The sequence below is a fragment of the Poecile atricapillus genome, chromosome Z, assembly GCF_030490865.1.
Source record: "Poecile atricapillus isolate bPoeAtr1 chromosome Z, bPoeAtr1.hap1, whole genome shotgun sequence".
Taxonomy (NCBI): domain Eukaryota; kingdom Metazoa; phylum Chordata; class Aves; order Passeriformes; family Paridae; genus Poecile; species Poecile atricapillus.
The window spans coordinates 30,306,972-30,324,651 of record NC_081289.1 but is presented as its reverse complement, the minus strand read 5'-3'; the positions used below and the strand labels follow the sequence as shown (position 1 = coordinate 30,324,651).

Sequence of the window (17,680 nt, the reverse complement as noted above, 5' to 3'; positions counted from 1 at the left end):
AATACCTCAGAGACCCTGCTCCCTCATTCCTTACTGCTCAAAAAACCAAAGATGACTTTGCAATCTCTTTTGTGGCAACACAGAGCTACTGATGAGCCACATTTGCTATGAAAGAATCATAGAATATTTTGGGTTGGAAGTGACCTTCAAGAACATCTAATTCCAACCCTACTGCCATGGGCAGGCAACCTTCTACTAAAACAGGTTACCCAGAGGCCCATGCAGCCTGATCTTGGACACCTCCAATGATAAGGAGTCCAGAACCTCTCTGGACAACCTGTTCCAGTACCTCATCAACCTCACAGTAAAGAATTTTTTTCCTAATAGCTAATCTAAACTTACCTTCCTTTACTTTAAGGTCATTCCTCCTTGTCCTATCACTATTTGATCTTTGTGAAGAGTCTCTCTTCAGAAGCCCCTTTTGCTGTTGTTACCTGCCTGAAGCCACTCACACTTTGTGACATTTGGCACAAGAGCTTTCTACCAAGTGGCACCTACCAGAATGTTCTCATTGACTGCAATGCTAGGGACACATTTGAATTCAGAATACACCAATTCCATACATTTTAGATATTCAGTTGAATAATAGGAATACTGCATTTTCAAGCTGAGATGCACTCTGTTAAAACTAACATATCTGGTGCTCTGATTTGCATAGTTCCTGTAATGTACACACCTAAGAAAAACACACGTAACTATCAAAATGTCTCCCAGATACATTGGGGAGGGTGGACTCAAGTTCCATACGGAGGCCTTGGATTACACAAGTTCCCCAGCCCACATCTGGACTATAACAGAGAACAATATCTTTACAGAATCCTCACAAACGTAGCTCAGTTAGTCTTGTATCCCAGAAAATAAGCCTACCCCATTAGCAGGCAATATTTCAGTCTTTCAAACCATCCCTATCAAAATCTAAACAAGAATATGACTGTTGGATTCTTGTCTGTAGAAGAAGACTACAAAATACAAATACAAACTGTAATCATTAATAATAAAAATTAATATTTTAAACCTTTATTATGGCCCAATTAATACAGTATCCAGAATAAAACCTGAAGACCTGAAGTTTCCATTCCATTCTGCCATCACTGTTTTCCAGACTACAAACAAAAAACACTAAAACTGTTGTTTTCAACTACTCCTGTTCACAATGTAACAAGTTTTCTAATTTTCAACCTTCACAGCCTGTAAATACAGAGTACTGTGGAGTGAAGAAGTCCTCTTTGTCAGAGCTTTAAGAAGTAGAAAAAACATTGATTTTTTTTTATGATGATTAACTAACTCAACTTTTATCCCTTTTCAGATTATAGAAAACCATGACTGACATTCTTCTTTCTGAAAAACTGCTGTGTAGAAAAAGGGAGACAGAGGCTGCTATAATGTCAATGTAATTTCTGAATGCATCACACAATCTTTTGTAGTATGTCAAAAGTATAAACAAAAACACTCCATGTGCCACAGTCTACAAAGGGTATCACGTTTGATAGCATAATAATGCATGACAGGTCTCTTAATGCTTCCGATATATCAGTAATTATGTAAATGCCTTCAAATTTGATTATACACTCACGCACACCATTAAAGTTTGAGCCAAATTCAAGCTGCTTTATCTGTGAATTGAGCAACATGAAAACCTTTAAACCAAACTTGGTTATGTCAGTTTTCATACTGCTGGGACTAGACCCTCTGCTCACCACAGCAATGTGCAACAAAGAGCGACTTGAAGTTCTACTATGATGCCCTAATCCTCATTTTGAATCTGTAGGATATGAGGATGCCTCAAGATTGAGTGAAGTTTCAACCACCTGCATCCTCCCATGGGCAGGGAGATTCAGAACTTTGTCTCATCAGCAGGGCCCTGTGCTGAAGGAGGAAGTCAGGAACAGGAGGAATAACAGGAAGCCAAATGGTGAGATCCATCTTGGAGACCATCAGTCAAGTGGATTCTCCACACACACTCTGGAAGGGCAGCACCACCTCTCCTTCGCTCATGGAGCAGCACAAAGGCATCAGGGCAAAAGGCCAGGATTTGTTTTTTGGAAATGGCAGATGTGAATAATGAAGTATAAGATCCATAATATAAAAGTATAAAGTTAAGACTAAAAAACCAGGGGGGAAGTAGAAGAAAAAAAGTAAGAAACCAAAACTACTAGCTTCCACTCATGTTACACATTAAAATCAATCTCTTTAGGAACACCTGACTGGTAAGGACTTGCTACATTCCTAATAAATTAAAGTAATACTTCAGGGTTATTATTAGTTTTTAATAAACCCCCTCATTCTCTCAGTTATGTCATCACTGCATTAGGATCAACATAATAGGGTTTTAACCACAACTGGGCTGTGGTGGCTGAAATAAGATATTCTGGAAACAAGATTTATAAAAATGTGACGCATCAGCCCCTAGCAATAGCAACAATACTACATGTAGGTCTTGTATAATGCATGAGCACAGGATTACTTCCATGAATCAACAGTTTTGCATTAAAGTATAAAATCATCACATACGGATAACTAAAAGTGAAGACTGGTCAGAAACCAAGAAATTTTACTTTACACGAGTATTTGTACCTTCAGTACAGAAAAAGATTATGAAGGTCAAAGAACAATCCTATTACTTAAGTTACATAATTCAAAGCAGGGTGCATGTCAATGTAAAAAGAACATGGAAAGATGACTGCTGTTTTGTGTTTATTCACTGCTTCTAACTCAGATTGTTTATTTTACAGTAGTTCTGCACTAAATTGCTTTTGAAAAAGAAATTTTTCACATGAAGTCTAATTATTTTCTACCATAAGTCAAGAAAGACATTTTTAAGAACCAATTCTATGTGATGCTCAGCAGATAAAACAGGATCCTTCTCTTGCAAAGATCCCAGCATAGATTACCAATCTCTGACACCAAAGAGCAAGAAACTGGGGAATCACTTCCCAGGCTGACCAAGCTACAGTCCTCAGCTGAGGTGATCCGAGCACTATGGGGCATGGCCAGGTCCTCAGGCACCGTGTGTGTTTATTAGGTGCTGCACCACACTGAGAGTCAACAGAAGCAAGCAGCAGCTTTGCTTTACTTGTGAAAGTATTTAGGAAACTGTTCAAAAAAGAAAGAAGCTTCCCAATTTTCTGTTAACTACTGCAGTCTTCAGTCCCTCTAATAAGTAAAATCTCAATGCAGTGAACTATTTAAATGGGAAAAAAAATTGGTATTTTGGGGACTATGACTTGCTCTCTAGCTTATGTTTTAAACAGCATATATATTTGACGTCTATTTCAAAGGGAAACTTAACACTCTCCAGCCAAGCTTTCCAGATCAGGACCACCTAACATTACTTTCCTATTTCCACAGCTAAGCATTTACAGAAAATATCAGCTATACTAACACTTTCTCTAAAGGCTTTTCCTTTCTCTACAGGTTTTACCTTTGAAAACCACATATCGAGTTTCCTCTTCGACGTTTCATTTTCTTTGAAGTTTTAGCCAATTAACTGGTCAATGCAAATGAATCAAGAAGCAAATAAAATCACGTTAAAAGATGGCATCTTTAGCAAGATCCCACAGGCTTTCTCTCAGTGTCAGAGCCCTCATGACTGTGATAGCAATAGGGAGATCCTTGCTATCTTCCAAAAGGTACATCAGAAACAGTTCAAATGCTTCTTCACCGTGGCGATAACTGAACACACTCTATTGCTTCTCCTTCTTCCCAGTATCCAGGAAGATTAGGCACCGGAGACATGCTCTTCAGCCTGTGCAGTCAACAGAATCAATGGTGCTATGACAATTTTCACTAGCTGAGAACTGTGTTCAAAACCTCAGAGTGCAAACCCTCAGGGTATGTTGTGCTTCCTCCCCCTGCCTTACGTTTCCCTGTGCATATCATCACTGTAGAGCTGCTGTTAGCCCCAGACAGCCCTGTAAGGAACAAAAATGGTAACAGCAAGGAAGGGGCACAGCCAAGAACTGCAGGTGAAAAGGGCATATTTCATCCAGGTCAGCAGAAGGATTATTCTGCACTGTTTGGTGGATGCTTATGAAAAGGAAGATGATGTGGACAGCATTAAGCAATTAAACTTGCTACTACTGTGCTGTGACAAATACATACACAAAGCTCTTAAAGGACAAGTATGGAGCTGTCTGGCAAGGTGCTGAGATGGTTCAGTGCAGGCAATGGTTTGGAAGCACTCAAGTCACAGCACCACCTGATGATTCCAAAATCTGCATCTTGTGCTAAGGATCTTTTAATCTTTCACACAAGTCAAAGATACACTTGCCAACAAAAATTGTGATCAATAGAATTCAAGCAGACAATGATCAGCTGTAATATTTCATGTTCTTCCCATATTTTAATGCTTAAAAAAGTGCAACTTTGCAGTATAGAGACAATATTAAAGATTTATTGTCATTTCGCACAAGTATGTAAAGATGACATGGATAATTAATTAATTAAATTAATAAGCAGTGGGGAAATGCCTAGGAAATGGTTAGTGCAACAGGTTTTTAAACCTGTCAACACCTGTAAAACATAATGCTTTTATATGAATTTTTAATGAAGATGAGGTTTGGAAGTTTTTTATAATATGCTTCCTGTAGAGCCAATCTCTTTCTGAAATATCCAAGCTAGGCACAACAAGGATTAGAATTGAGAAGTACTCACAAAAGCCTATGGAAATCTTTGAATTCTTGTTTCTTGCTAGTGCTAAGAGCCGAATCCCTACCACACTCATATTTTAAAGAAAAATAATAACTTACACCCAGTTTATAATAGCTTCAGTAAAAATACAATGAATCATACAATACTTCCCTTAGGTTTTGCTGAAGTATTTTTCTGTGTGACTATTCACTCTAATACCTACTTACCTCTGTGGTGGTTTATTAATATTGGTACAGAAAATTGAAGTTCTATGTATTTCGATTGTACAATAATAACACAGGTGCTTCACAGACCAATTGGGTACTCATTAATAATGTACTTTCCAGGTGGCTGCACTATTAAGCAAGTAACACTTTTCCAAGATTTTAGAATTATATCTGAAAACATTCCTGGAAAACAAAAGCATTAGTAAAGCACAACAGTGGCATAACAGCTCTTTGACTATGGGATCCTGAAGGAGATAATTAGCCAGTTTTCAGTTAACTTAAAAACTAAGTGTTTTAACTATTTGCAAACTGGCATTTACCAGCATATTTATTTATACTGTAAGTGACATTATCTAAGATTGTATAAACAGTAAGAATTTACTAGATTATTTTTCCATGCATTTTTTATGATTCTTTTCAAAATTATTGAGAGATTTAATATCAGTCTCAGTTGAGTAAGATGAAGCTTGAGAACAGTGAGATGATCACACATTACAACAGTAAAACTTCTAGAATTAAAATTATTTCTGTTATACATGCATACACACATAAACATCCATTTAGTATTATATAATAATTCTTGATGAACCCTGTAACTGACTTTGCATTTTCCTATATTGGGAATAATTACACCCAAATATTTTTGTGGCTCACCAGTTTACCAGTGGTTTAATACCACTTAAAGATATTGTGTGCAATAGTGTTCTACATTGAAAAGATACATGAAGGAGACAGAAATTATCTTCAGTATACCCATGGTAAAAGAGACATATATTCTCACTGATACCATTGCAAAAGCTTTACTTCAAAGTACACAGAACCAGCTAAGGCAGCATACATGCAAACACCCAGAAGCACTGAAGGTCTGACTCCAATCTTCACTGGGAGGACCAGCCAACTAACTGAAGGGTTTAGACAATCATCTACCATTGGACAAGCAAAACAAGTGTTTATCACCTTCACATTTCACCACATCTAAATGTACTGCAAAACTAAATGTAAAAAAGTACTTTCTGGAAAAAAAGAACTTCAAAATTTAAAACAATGGTCTAAAATCTTCTGTCAAAGAGGCAAAACTCCCTGCTGACTTCATCTGCTATTATTGCAGCTATTATTAAATTTAGCCTTTTTACAGCTGCAGAACTTAAAACATCCTAAACAATAGAAAAAACTCTCTCAATGTTTGATGACTGCAGGAAACAAGAACAGAATGAAGAACAAACCAATTACATGCAATAAACTTCATGTAAATCATGCTGGATTTCCTGCATCAAAAATCTGGATAAAGAGTAAGAAAAGAGACATATCCTTCCTTAACATGTCCCAATTTCTAGAAAGACCGAACTCCAAAGACAGAGGCCTGGGAGAAAGAACCTTCATCTTAAGCTTCCCAAGACCCCACCAGACACTTATTTCAGGCACTGCCAAGAAGCCTACAGCATGTGTGGTACATTTAGAAAAAACAGGATGGTTACAATTACTTAGTTCTGGACCAGCTGGAATTTCCAGTTGGTTTTCCCAAAGGAAAAGTACTCTACTTTTAGCAAGAGATCATGCAAGTCTTGGGAACAAGCCAAGATATGAATATCCACAAGGGAAAACAAGTACAATCTTAACCATCCACAGAGTGAGTATATGCCAGTGCTGAAGACTGCTTTCTAACATTGAGCAAGTGCCCTCAAGTGATAGCACAACCAGAGATTTTAGAAGGTCCTCAGATACACTGTCATTGCTCATTACTTCTTCTCTTGATCAAGCTATATTTCAGGCATTTGACTTTAACCCAAACTCTGTTCCCAGGGCACAGATATACTGAGATTTGAGTCCTAATGAAAAAGAGATGAATGCTGGGTATTGTTAACACTGATAACCCTGCAGCCTCTATGTTCTTGTTATTCCTCCCGAGATACCACAAAGACACTATCCAACCCCAAAGGATGGGCCAAGCAGGGACCAAATATCATTTGCCATTACAAAAGGCATCAGAAAACTCTCTAAGATATTCTTTAGTCAACAGAGTTAGAAATAACCCACCAGTAAGAGGATGGAGGCAATAAGGAAGGAATGAAGAATGGATATTATCCTGGATTTTCCCAGCGCTTGAGCATTTCCATGACAATAAGAACATCTTTGACTCTGGGATCAGAGGATAATCTCCAGGAGATGTACCAAGACTTCTCTACCAAGAATCACCATTCCTTTGTCAAGGGAGAGAGGCTATCTGCCTGGTGATTTTCCTTTGGTTAAGATTTCTTCAACGCCAGTATCATCACTTCCTTAGGCTGGACATAACAATTGCTATCTGCTAAATGAAGCCATCTGAAATGTTGTAAGGTACTTCACTTCAGAGAAATTCACTGCAGGGTGACAGTGTCAACAAGATCTTTTAACACTACGCTCAAGTTTGTCAGAGTGAATCTAGCCCAAATTTGAGGTTTTTTTAAAATAAAGACTCTTTGGAGAGAGGAAGAAATGTTTTCTACCTGACTGAAGGGCTTTTTGAAAAATTCTACTGCTCCAGAATACGTAAATAGAAAAGAAGGAGAACAACCCAAACCAAACACCACGTATCTCCTCTTCTCTCAGAGTACTAGGCAGTGTATAAGTCCACATCAAAAGCAATATGACCACTGAAACTGACCCAAAAATGCCCCACTGTGTTCACATGTAATCCGAAACCAAGACAATTGCCAAGAGCAATTCAAACATAGCTGCAGACTGATACTCTATTATAGAGATAAGCTGTTGAGAATAAGGTATGTGAAGACCTGCATCTTTGAAATGCAGTGCCCAAAATACTCAGCTTAACATGCTGAAAGCCTCTGAGGAACTTGCCACCTTTTGAATCTTTTCTCCTCAAAGGCAAAAATATACAGAAAGACTATGGATAGAGACAGCAAGTAAACTAAGACAATGAAACACCTTTCCTGGCTTAATTACCTTGTCAAAGCCAGGTTTATCTGAAGCATAACCCTCTGATACTTGGAACCACGACTACTGTCTTGTAGACAAGCTGGCATAGTTGGCACACAGACTAAAAGACCAAGTACAAGCAGCCCTCTGTTATTGCCTACACAAAGGGAAAAATTGCATTGGATTGTAAAGAGTGCCAGTATGGCACAATTTTCTGAAGGTGTTATTCTCCAGGATTTGACTGTGATTTCTTAAAAATAAGCTTGCAGCTCATAGAACTGTGAAGACAACATTGAAAATGCAAACTAGTATAAGCCAATATGTTCCCTAATGTACAAACAATACAAAATCACATCTCTCAGAGTAAAAACTGGCCAGTTCATCACAATGAGTGTTTATTTGGAAGACTGATATACATTTTCAACATTTAATAAGCAAAGAATTATGATAATAGGATCATCAGAAAAAAATCTAGTCATAATTGGTATTTGGCAAATGAATAAGCTTGGACCCAGAATGGTGACATTCACTCTCATCTCTGCTTTAACTTGCAGTCTGCATGCAGAGCAGGTCTCAGGACCAAGAGCCAAAAGAGCTTAAGTCCAAGGCTTGACAGTTTCTCAGTCTGCCCAAAGCAAGGTGGGAGTTTACTATTTGTGAAGAATATTATTCACTATGCCTATCACTAACATGTAACAAATAAATACAGAGATCGTTACCAAAATGCCAATTGTTCAATGTTAAAACAAAGCAAAACCTGAATCCTCCTGAGTGACGGAAACAAATTAAAATTAACATTTCCCCCATGGAATTCTGATTCCTTCAACAGTAAAGTGTCTTGTTCTTGGACTGTAAATGAAATCATGACTGACCCAGGTCACAGCTCCCTCTTAAGTTCCTCAGCAGCAAAACTTTTACCTAGAGCCAGTCTGCTTTAAGTTCTTACTTCAGTGCAGCCACCTTTGATGGTCGTTTCATTGCTGGTTCTGTTCCAAATTTTCACATCCTCTACCCTCCCTTTTTAACTCCATGTGCCCACTTCCAGTTAGAGGTGTCATTCTTCCCTCCCCCCACCCAAGAAAAATGCTAAGAGGAAAAGCAGCAGACCCTCAGCTTTCTGAATTAATTTTGGGGTACTGCATTTCAATGCCTCCTAAGTAGAATGAATATGTATAATACATTTTAATTTGCCTTCTTACTGGATAAATTTATCTCTTCTTGACTATCACATCTCCTTTCTCTGGGAAAAAAATTATAAAGGCGCTCACCAATAGTACAGAAAGCAGAGCTTACTTGGAATACATCAGAGAGCTCTTCTAGTTCTCATCTGTCAACCATTTGCACAAATTCTTGAAATGGAACTTCTCAGGTGGGTAAAGTTAAGAGGGTGTGGGAGCAATAGCACAACTGCAGCTTGTATGCGTTATACTCATGTAATAAAAAGAACAGATCTCTTAGCGAGCAACTGCCAACAGACCAAAAATTTTCTGCTAAAATCACTTACTCTTCATTTTTTTCAGAGCACCACTGAAATTTTTAGAGTACTATCAGAATGGAACTTTAATTCGTTATCCTAATTATACACCATAGGATCAAGGCTTTGTACTGAGCAAACAAGTATCAACTTCACGTGAGTGCTTATAATTTGTGGTCACATTTATACAGGAAAAAAAAAAGTCATACGAACGACCTTCCACTGAGGGGTTTTTTTTCTAGCAGGTGACTATATTATTTATTTTGGCATATACAAGGAGGACACAAATTGGTCCTTAAAGTGCATTCAAATGGCAAGTTACTATCCATCAGGACAGGGTCTAACAGTATTTTGTGCCTCGTTAAAAGAAGTAGTTAAAACGTTCTTTAAAGAACTCTAAGATACGTTCTATCAGTAATCCTGTCACAGATGGACACTGTAGCATTCCTCATTAGTACCGCCGCTCTTAACGACGCTACGGAGTAGTGTACACCTCGATTTTGTGCATGTTGGCACACATTGCCACCGCTCGCACAGCTAAAGGAATTTTGCAAGGCACATGGCAACATGCATCACTCCACACGCTAAAAATGCTTAGGAGAACTGTTACTGCAGGTGTGCACCAAACTAAATTCCAAATTAAACGCTCAGTTATCGTTTGTCTCCCAATACTGGTTTCTCGCCGTACGCTACAATACATGTTTGCTACTATGTATTTTTCAAACATGAGCCTTTTCTGAGATACGGAAATATAAACCATCATTCTGATCTTTACACACTTCTTTTCATTCCTTTTGTTTTTTCATTTTTTTTTCGTCCCGCCTCCCCCCCCAGCAGCAACACTTCGCCCAGCTAGCGTTCCTGAAATACCGAGGGGACAATCGGCGGTGCCGTGAAGGCGAGACCTCGCTTAGCAAGTTTCGGACCAGGGCACACCACGGCCAAGTTACCAGACCCAAGCAGACAGAGCTTTGCAGCGCGCACACGGACGCGGCCCCCCGCGACAGTCGCTGCTGCGGGCTCCGCGCTGCCGCTCTCCCGTGCGGCACAAGAGGTGGGTGCCCACCCCCCTCCTCCCCCGGGATTCATCACCGCTCCGGACGGCTCGGAGGGAGCGCACCGGGGCCGCCCGGGACGCCCTGATCCCGCGGCCACGCCGGCCCGGTGAGAACTCACCAGCCGCGAGCACCGGCTCCGTCGGGCGGCTCAAACTCCGTCCGCCCCGCCGCCCACCGCTGCCCCGTGGCCGCCTCCCCGCCGACCCCCGCCCGCCCCGGAGCGCGGCGCCCCGCAGCGCCGCCGGGCGGGAGCTGCCGCCGCCGCCGCTCGCCCCAGCGGCACCGGCGAGGCGAGGCTTGACATAATCCTGCGAACGCAGCAACCGCAGGCGCCGCCGGCTCCCGCCCGCCCGTCCCCCGGGGTCCGATCCCGGCGCTTCCCTGAGCCCGGGGGGACGACGACACCCGCTCCGGGCTGCGCGGCGGGGCGGGGGCGGTGCCCGGTGGCCCCGTGCCCGGCCCCCCGTGCTCGCCCAGCACCTCCCCTGGCCCCCGGTCTCACCTAGGAGCGGCGGCGGCGGGCTGAGCTGCCGAGCCCGGCGGGGGCGGGGAGGGAGGGGAGAGAGAGGGGGGCCCCGACGTCTGCTCCGCAGCCGCTACCCCTCCGCGCTGAGCATCTTCCCCGCGCCCCGCGGTGAGTCAGGCACGGAGAGCGCACCGGAGCCCCCGCCGCCCTCCCCGTCCGGCCGCCGCCGCCGCGCGCGCCCCCGCCTGCCCCCGGGCCCCCTCCCGCTTTTCCGCGGGGCCGCGCGCGCGCGCTCCGGGCCGCGCTGCCCGCGGGGGGGGGGAGGGGCGGAGCGGGCCGGGGGCGCGCGCGCGCGCTCACCGCGGCTCGGTGCGGTCCCGGCTGCGGCGGGCGGGAGCTGCCGCGGCGCCTCCCCCGGCCCCCGCCGTTACTATGGATATGGGCCCTGCGCGCCCCCGCGCCCACCGCGCGGGCGGGGCGCTCCCCTCCCTCCCTGCCTCCCTCCCTCCCGCGCGCCGCCGCTGCCCCGGGCCTGGCGGGGGCCGCCGAGCGGAGCCGGGGCGGCGCGGGGGCCGGGGGAGCCGCCGGCGAAACTCCGTCCTCGCCGCCGGCTGGCGAACGCCTTCCCTTGCTCCCTCGGCAGAACCGCTTCTTTCTTTTTTTATTTATTTATTTATTTTTTTTTTGTCTTTTTTGTATAACATGAGTGCCTGAATAAATCTCATCCGAGCTCGAATTCCTGCCTTAATACCAACAAATAAGCATCCCACGGGATTGTTTACTTCAGTGACTGCATCCCATTAAGCAGCACCCGGGCTGCCTAATAAATGAAATAAAATTCGAAAGATAATGCCCCTATAATTTAACTTTACAAAATGTCAGAGGACAGAGTTGCACTTTCAGTCCCCCATGGCGGCTCTTATCTCTTACTCTGCTTCCCTGAGGAACTTACTTGGTGGCTGAGCACATTATCTGACAAGCTCAGCCGGTGAAGACTGGAAGAAACATTTTACCAAGTGAAAAAATTTTACTCAGTTACAGCAGGTGAATTGATGGGAAGGATGTGGTTAGTAACGCCTGCTGCATTTCTCCAGCTCGCTCCAGGCAGATCTACCCAAGATATCAGCCAGGCAGGTGCCTCAGGCCCCAGTCCTGCCTTTGGAGGCTTTCTGTCTTCTGTGAAATAAAATCCTCAATAAACAAGTGGAAGAAAAACTAAGTGTGTCTCTCTGGGCAGCACAGCTTTGCACAGACAAGTCACAGTGCTGAAATTCAGTATCATTTTCAGCCTCTGCAACAGGAAGAGCAGAGATGGATGATGTTGTAGCTGCAGATCCAGCACACAAGCAAGGCAGACTTTCCAGGTGTACAAGTTCATAGTCAGACTTCTCAGAGACCTCACACTGATTAAATGTAGAAACCTAGTTCACTGGCCCTTTCGTCTGTTCAACTGCATGTGCTTATATAGAACTTCAAGCATAGATGGCTTCGAGCACCAAAATATATCATATTTGAGGCTCTGAGTGTATGTCCCTCAGAGCACTAATTAGGTCTCAAACTAGTGCTAAGCTGCATTTTTTCAAAAGCAAGTTTTTCAAGGAGTAAATGATCACATTCACGAACGGTTCTCTTGGTTACAAAGGGTGTTAATAACAAGCACATTGCCACAAGCTCAGCGATGTGTAGTGGGTTAGCTGGACTGACTCAACCACAAGACAGTGCTGACTTTGAATGCACTGGTATGTGTGTGAGTAAAGGCAACAGTGTTTGCCTATGAATCCCAAAGATCCACTGCTGATTATTTAAGAGTTGAAAGGAATGCTTGAAGTGGTAATGAAAATTCCTAAAGATACAGTTTTCTATATCATAACTGATTTCAGCCTATTGTTCCTACCAAAATAATGTTGGGGAACCCTAAGCATTAGCTCTGAAGCACATTTTAGAATGAGATTAGGAAAATTATTTTTATTTTAACTGAATACTCTCTGCTTCTTTGCAGATTCCACTGTTTCAATAAAATCTTATAGATACAGTCTGGTGTTTATATAGGTTTGATGTAGCCCATCTGGAGAAGGACTGAACAGAATACAAAAGTTTAGTTTCATCCTGAATCAGGAGAAAACATAAACATTTTGCAACATTTTCTGAACATAATTCCAAAAACTGAGGCTGTAAATATGAAAATGTCCATTTCAAAACATTTCTTTTCATCTTTTCAAAACATGTCAATGCAGTTTAAATTTTAATGTCTAAATTGTCAGTGTCACTTTTGTTCTGACATGAACAGATCTTTTCAAAGCAGACGATTTGGCAGCATTTCCTTAAAATGTTGAATGATGTTTATGGATTTGTCTATACTTTTCCAATACCTTGGGTCTCCACATCTCTATCTCAGCTAACAAGACTTTTAGCACAGTCCCAACTTGCTTTGTCCTGGATTTTGTGATCTGCATTTTTAAATTGAAATCAGTTCTTTAGAATAGGTGGGATGTGATCCATTAACAACTGTGTGAATTAGGAGCAATAATTACATGGAACTGCTAAGCCAGAGGAAGAACCAGTTAAGGCTGTCAGCATGAGGCCAATCTGATGATGGCAGAGCATAGTGGATGTGCCAGCCGTTTTCTATACCTGCCATGAACTTCATTACTTCTATTGACTGTAACATATTCCAGGCTATAGCCACTCTCCATGAAGGCAAAAAAGTGTGTAGCATCCAGCAAGTCCTAGGAAAGGATGAAGGTTTCTAGCAAGATGGTGAAAGAAAGGGCATTTTTTAGACATTTAGAAGCTTGGTGAAGAGGCGAACATGAACTTGGATTTTGAAATGTTTTGACAGAGAAGATCTGCATGATTTCACCACTAGGTACATCTCCCATTCAGCCATTCTGACCTTCCTTTTGCCTGGATTCCTTTCCAGCCAGCAGCACTTTCTCTAAGGTCTGGCCACCTCCAGGTGAGCAGGTGCCATGGCTGTGTCAGTGGTGAGTGAGCCACATCAGCCCAGACAGTTGTACCTCACTGCGCTCTCACCCAGCTCATGTGATGGAGCTGAAGAGAAGGTTGGCTACTCAGCATCCTGACAGGGCCAGATAAGATAAAAATAAATGAAGTGAGGGACCTCTGTCATAGCAGGAATGTACATTTGGGATACCTCAGTCTGTTCTGTTACTATAAAGGGAGAAGAAATTGCCTCTCTCATAGGCAGGAACAGGCCATTTCTTCAGTTAGTGTTCTTGTGGGTGTTACAGGTTGGACTGAGATGGGGTGTGAGAAGCAGAGACTATGAACAGACTGCAGTCCTGGCTTGAGGGCCATGTGGGCCATTCTATGTTTCAACAAGTGAGATGACAGTCTTTTCATGAAGGCAGAGTAAGAATTTATTTTAGTAACGGGGATCTAGGTAGAAGAGAGAGGAATCCATTTAATGAGTTTTAGAAAATATTTTTTTAAGCCTCAGAGTCTTAGATGTGTATGTTGAGGCCATATTTTTCCCTGAACTGATCTGCAAAGTATGCTGATGTGCTGATCATGGTGATCAAAGCCTGGCCCAACACTTCATTTATCTGTAGTTCAGTGCATCACTATGAGGAGCTGCTATGGTGGCCATGATTCTTCTTGAAAGGAATTAGGCAGCTTGCTTTTTGCTTTACAGCAATGGGACAGTCCTGTCAAATTTTTTGGTTTTGCGAATGGCTTTATAATATTTTTGGGTGCCATTTACACGTTCCTGCACACTTCATCCATTGTGGCTGATTTGTGGACCTGGTTCTCTTAGTTGATGTGATGCTAGAGGGAAACTCCTAGGTGTCAAAAGAGAAGAGTAGACATCATGTGATTCTCCTGCCCTGGGAGTGGCTCAGGCACTGGAGCAGCAGTGGTTCAACTCGGGTGTCTTCAGCAATGTCAGATGACGAGCGCCTCTGGCTAACCAGCCTCATGGCAAAAGACTACCATTATTGTCATTGTCTGCATGAAATTTACCTGACCAGTAGTGCACTATAATGAGGAAGATTCCCAGAGAATGGCTAGAACAGGATCTGCTTTCTTATACTCATCTGGTATCCAGATATGCCTTAAAATCAGGTACCCTGGGGAATTCCTCATTGTTGTGGAAATCACCTGTGGGCAGCAACATTCCATAGATTTTAGACCTGAGTAACCTCTACGTGAAAGTAGAAATTTCTTCTACAAATGAGATTGCAGAAATAGGAGGTTTGGATCATGTCTGGAAAAGGATCACCCTAACCTATAGCATAAAAGACCATTTTAAATAATGAAACCAGTTACCACATGCATAGAGTTAGGTAAATCCAAGATTTCCCAGGCTCAATCCATGAGTATCACCACACTGCACATTGATAAATAAGCCAAAACAGACCTAGATTTTTAACAAAATGGCTCCTAAAAGTTATTTTATCTAATGACAAACAATGTTACATATATTTTCACAGAAAGTGAAATCTGTTGAAACCTAGGGATGAGATCTATTTTCTGCTTATAATTAATTGTTAATAAACACTTAATTAGCTTCATACTGGAAGTTTTAGTCATGAAAAATTAATGTCCTTTAGCAATGAAGTTTATTTCTGAAAATAAGTTGAAACAGCTTCTTCTTAGTAAAATGTAAAAGTACTAAAACCTGATTCTTCAAATAACTTCTCCAAAGGTTTGTGCTCATTTTTTTTCTTTCACCAGTGCTGCAAAGGTCTGTGTTATAATAACTTGATTCTTTTTTCTAAGTAATTTGAACTGTTTTGCTGATATCCATACTCTTACTGGTTTATAGTCTATCAAGAGGTCTAGAGAGTTAAAGCAAGATAAAATTAAATCATGTGTTCAAGTAGAGAAGTGATCTTCATTAAAAAGAAAGATAAAATGATCAAAAATATTTAGCTGGACTGCTTTTACAATCTTTTTTCAGAGCTATGTTGATTTTGAATTTCCTGAATAGGGACTAAGCAGACTGATTTATATCATAGGTTATTAGGAATACACATAAACATAATAATATTCAGATAATGAGTAAAGTAATATGTTTACCGAGAAAGCATAATCATAATGTGAATCAAAGAGATAAACAGAAAGCATATTTGAATTTTTTGCTAGTAAATTATACTTGCCAAAACGCCCCTATAGCTGGTGTATGTAGGTCCCTGTAGCTGGGAATATACAGGTGAGAAAGGACAGGTGGAAAGGGAGAGCTGCAAACAAGAGTCACAGAAGTTTGTGATTATGCACAGTCCTGGAAGTCCAGTACATGAGGAAATTCTCTGCACTCAGTAAAATCTGCTTATGTAATGCCCATGATATATAACTCGACAAAGACTTTAACACTTGCACCAGGGCTGTAGCAAATCAGACAAAGGGAACATGCTAACTGAAGATAGATGGAACAGCTGTGTTGGCTCGGGTAAGAAGCAGAGACTTAAGCTCAAAGTAAGGGAGGAAAAGGAAGTTGTCATTTTTTGAACACTGAAAGCTAACAGAATGATGTTTTAAGCAGGGAAATCTCATGGGAAATTTAAGCCAGCCCTGCAAGCTGGCTTTATTCTCAGCTCTGGGTCAGCACTCAGATAATGGGGTCTTGCTGTATAGGATGAACACTTCTGAACACTTAAATATTCTAGAAAAAAAGTTAAGGACTAGAAAAAAAAATTAGCTATCATACTACAACCAGAGTTATCTTGATACATTTATTTTAATTCCAATCTCAGAATCACAATCTCAGAATAAGAAATGCCCATGTTTCAAAATATTTCATAATTTATTTTGATTTTGATTCTTAAAATTGTCCAATATTGGAGAGAATTTCGAAGAAGCTGATAAGTTTGGACTATACAGTCCCTTTGGAAAGAGCAAGTTCCAAATAAAGTTGAATAAGTTCCAAATAAAGTTGAATGGGCATGCAGTTATCATAGGATCCAAAGAAACAACTGGAGCTATCTTCTGGAACCACTGGAGTCTCCGCAGGAACTGGTGCTAAGGTGTGCTGGAGTTTGAGAAGAAATTCTCACTGGCAAACACAGATTATTCCTTTTTCCCCCCCACCAGGACAATTTCCTAGGTCTATAAAGATATAAAGCGTTAATCAAAGAAATTTAATATCTGAAGATCAACTGAATTTACAGAGAGGTCTTGTCCATACAGACTCCCATATCTGGTTTTTGCTTGCTGAGAACAAGTATCTGGATGCTGAAGGCATGGAATAACTACAAATACCCTTAATCTGCCTTTGAATGAAGTGTCAAGAAATGATCTGGTCAATTACTGATGCTGATGGTGCTTATAAACATGGAATATTTGTAAAGTCAGTTTCTCTGAGAGCAAAAGACAGCAAAAGGGAGCTCCCGAGACTGTACAGGCTTCATGCTTTCAAGTTCTTTTTTAAATTTTCCTAAAAGAACCACATTGCAACCTGAATTGAAGCAAAAAACCAAACCAAACCAACTGTAGAATCTAGTTTGAAATGTCTTTAATTTACCATATGGAATATTGATATGAATATAAAATATAATCTGATTTCAAGTAGGTTAATGGAAAAAAGCAAAGAAATCTAGGAGAAGTACGAGGATCCATTTTATTCTTGTGACAATGGTTATTCTACCTTTGGCTAATTAGAAAAGAAATAGTTGAGTGAACAGCTACAATATAATGCGTGATCAGAAAGCAAAGCAATGAAAAAAGAGTGAAAATCTGCTCTTAATCCTGATTAAGAAATGTATAAAGTGGAATAATACCTCAGAATTATAGGGCAGAATATTTGTTTCCTAGTAATCAGATAATTAACCATGGAGTCATGAAGGGGATGTAGGTGAATATTAATGTGCATGTATTTACTGGGAGAAGGGAAACAATAATGGGATATTGAAGTGAAGCTCAGCCATTTGCTGGTATTTATGTAGAAAAGGAA

General features: G+C 41.3%; 1 protein-coding gene across 16 annotated transcripts in view; it reads right to left on the bottom strand.

Annotated features, from left to right (window-relative positions):
- The window catches only part of LOC131573653 (ankyrin repeat and sterile alpha motif domain-containing protein 1B-like), a 409,781-nt gene that overhangs the window by 76,421 nt on the left and 315,680 nt on the right, over positions 1 to 17,680 (bottom strand). The window contains exon 1 of one of the 16 annotated variants that reach the window (XM_058827822.1): positions 10,804 to 10,967. The exons of the other annotated variants lie outside the window; for them this stretch is intronic. The gene's annotated coding sequence lies outside the window, so the exon portion shown is untranslated. Of the gene's footprint in view, positions 1 to 10,803; positions 10,968 to 17,680 lie in introns of those variants that run through there. 16 annotated transcript variants of the gene reach the window in all.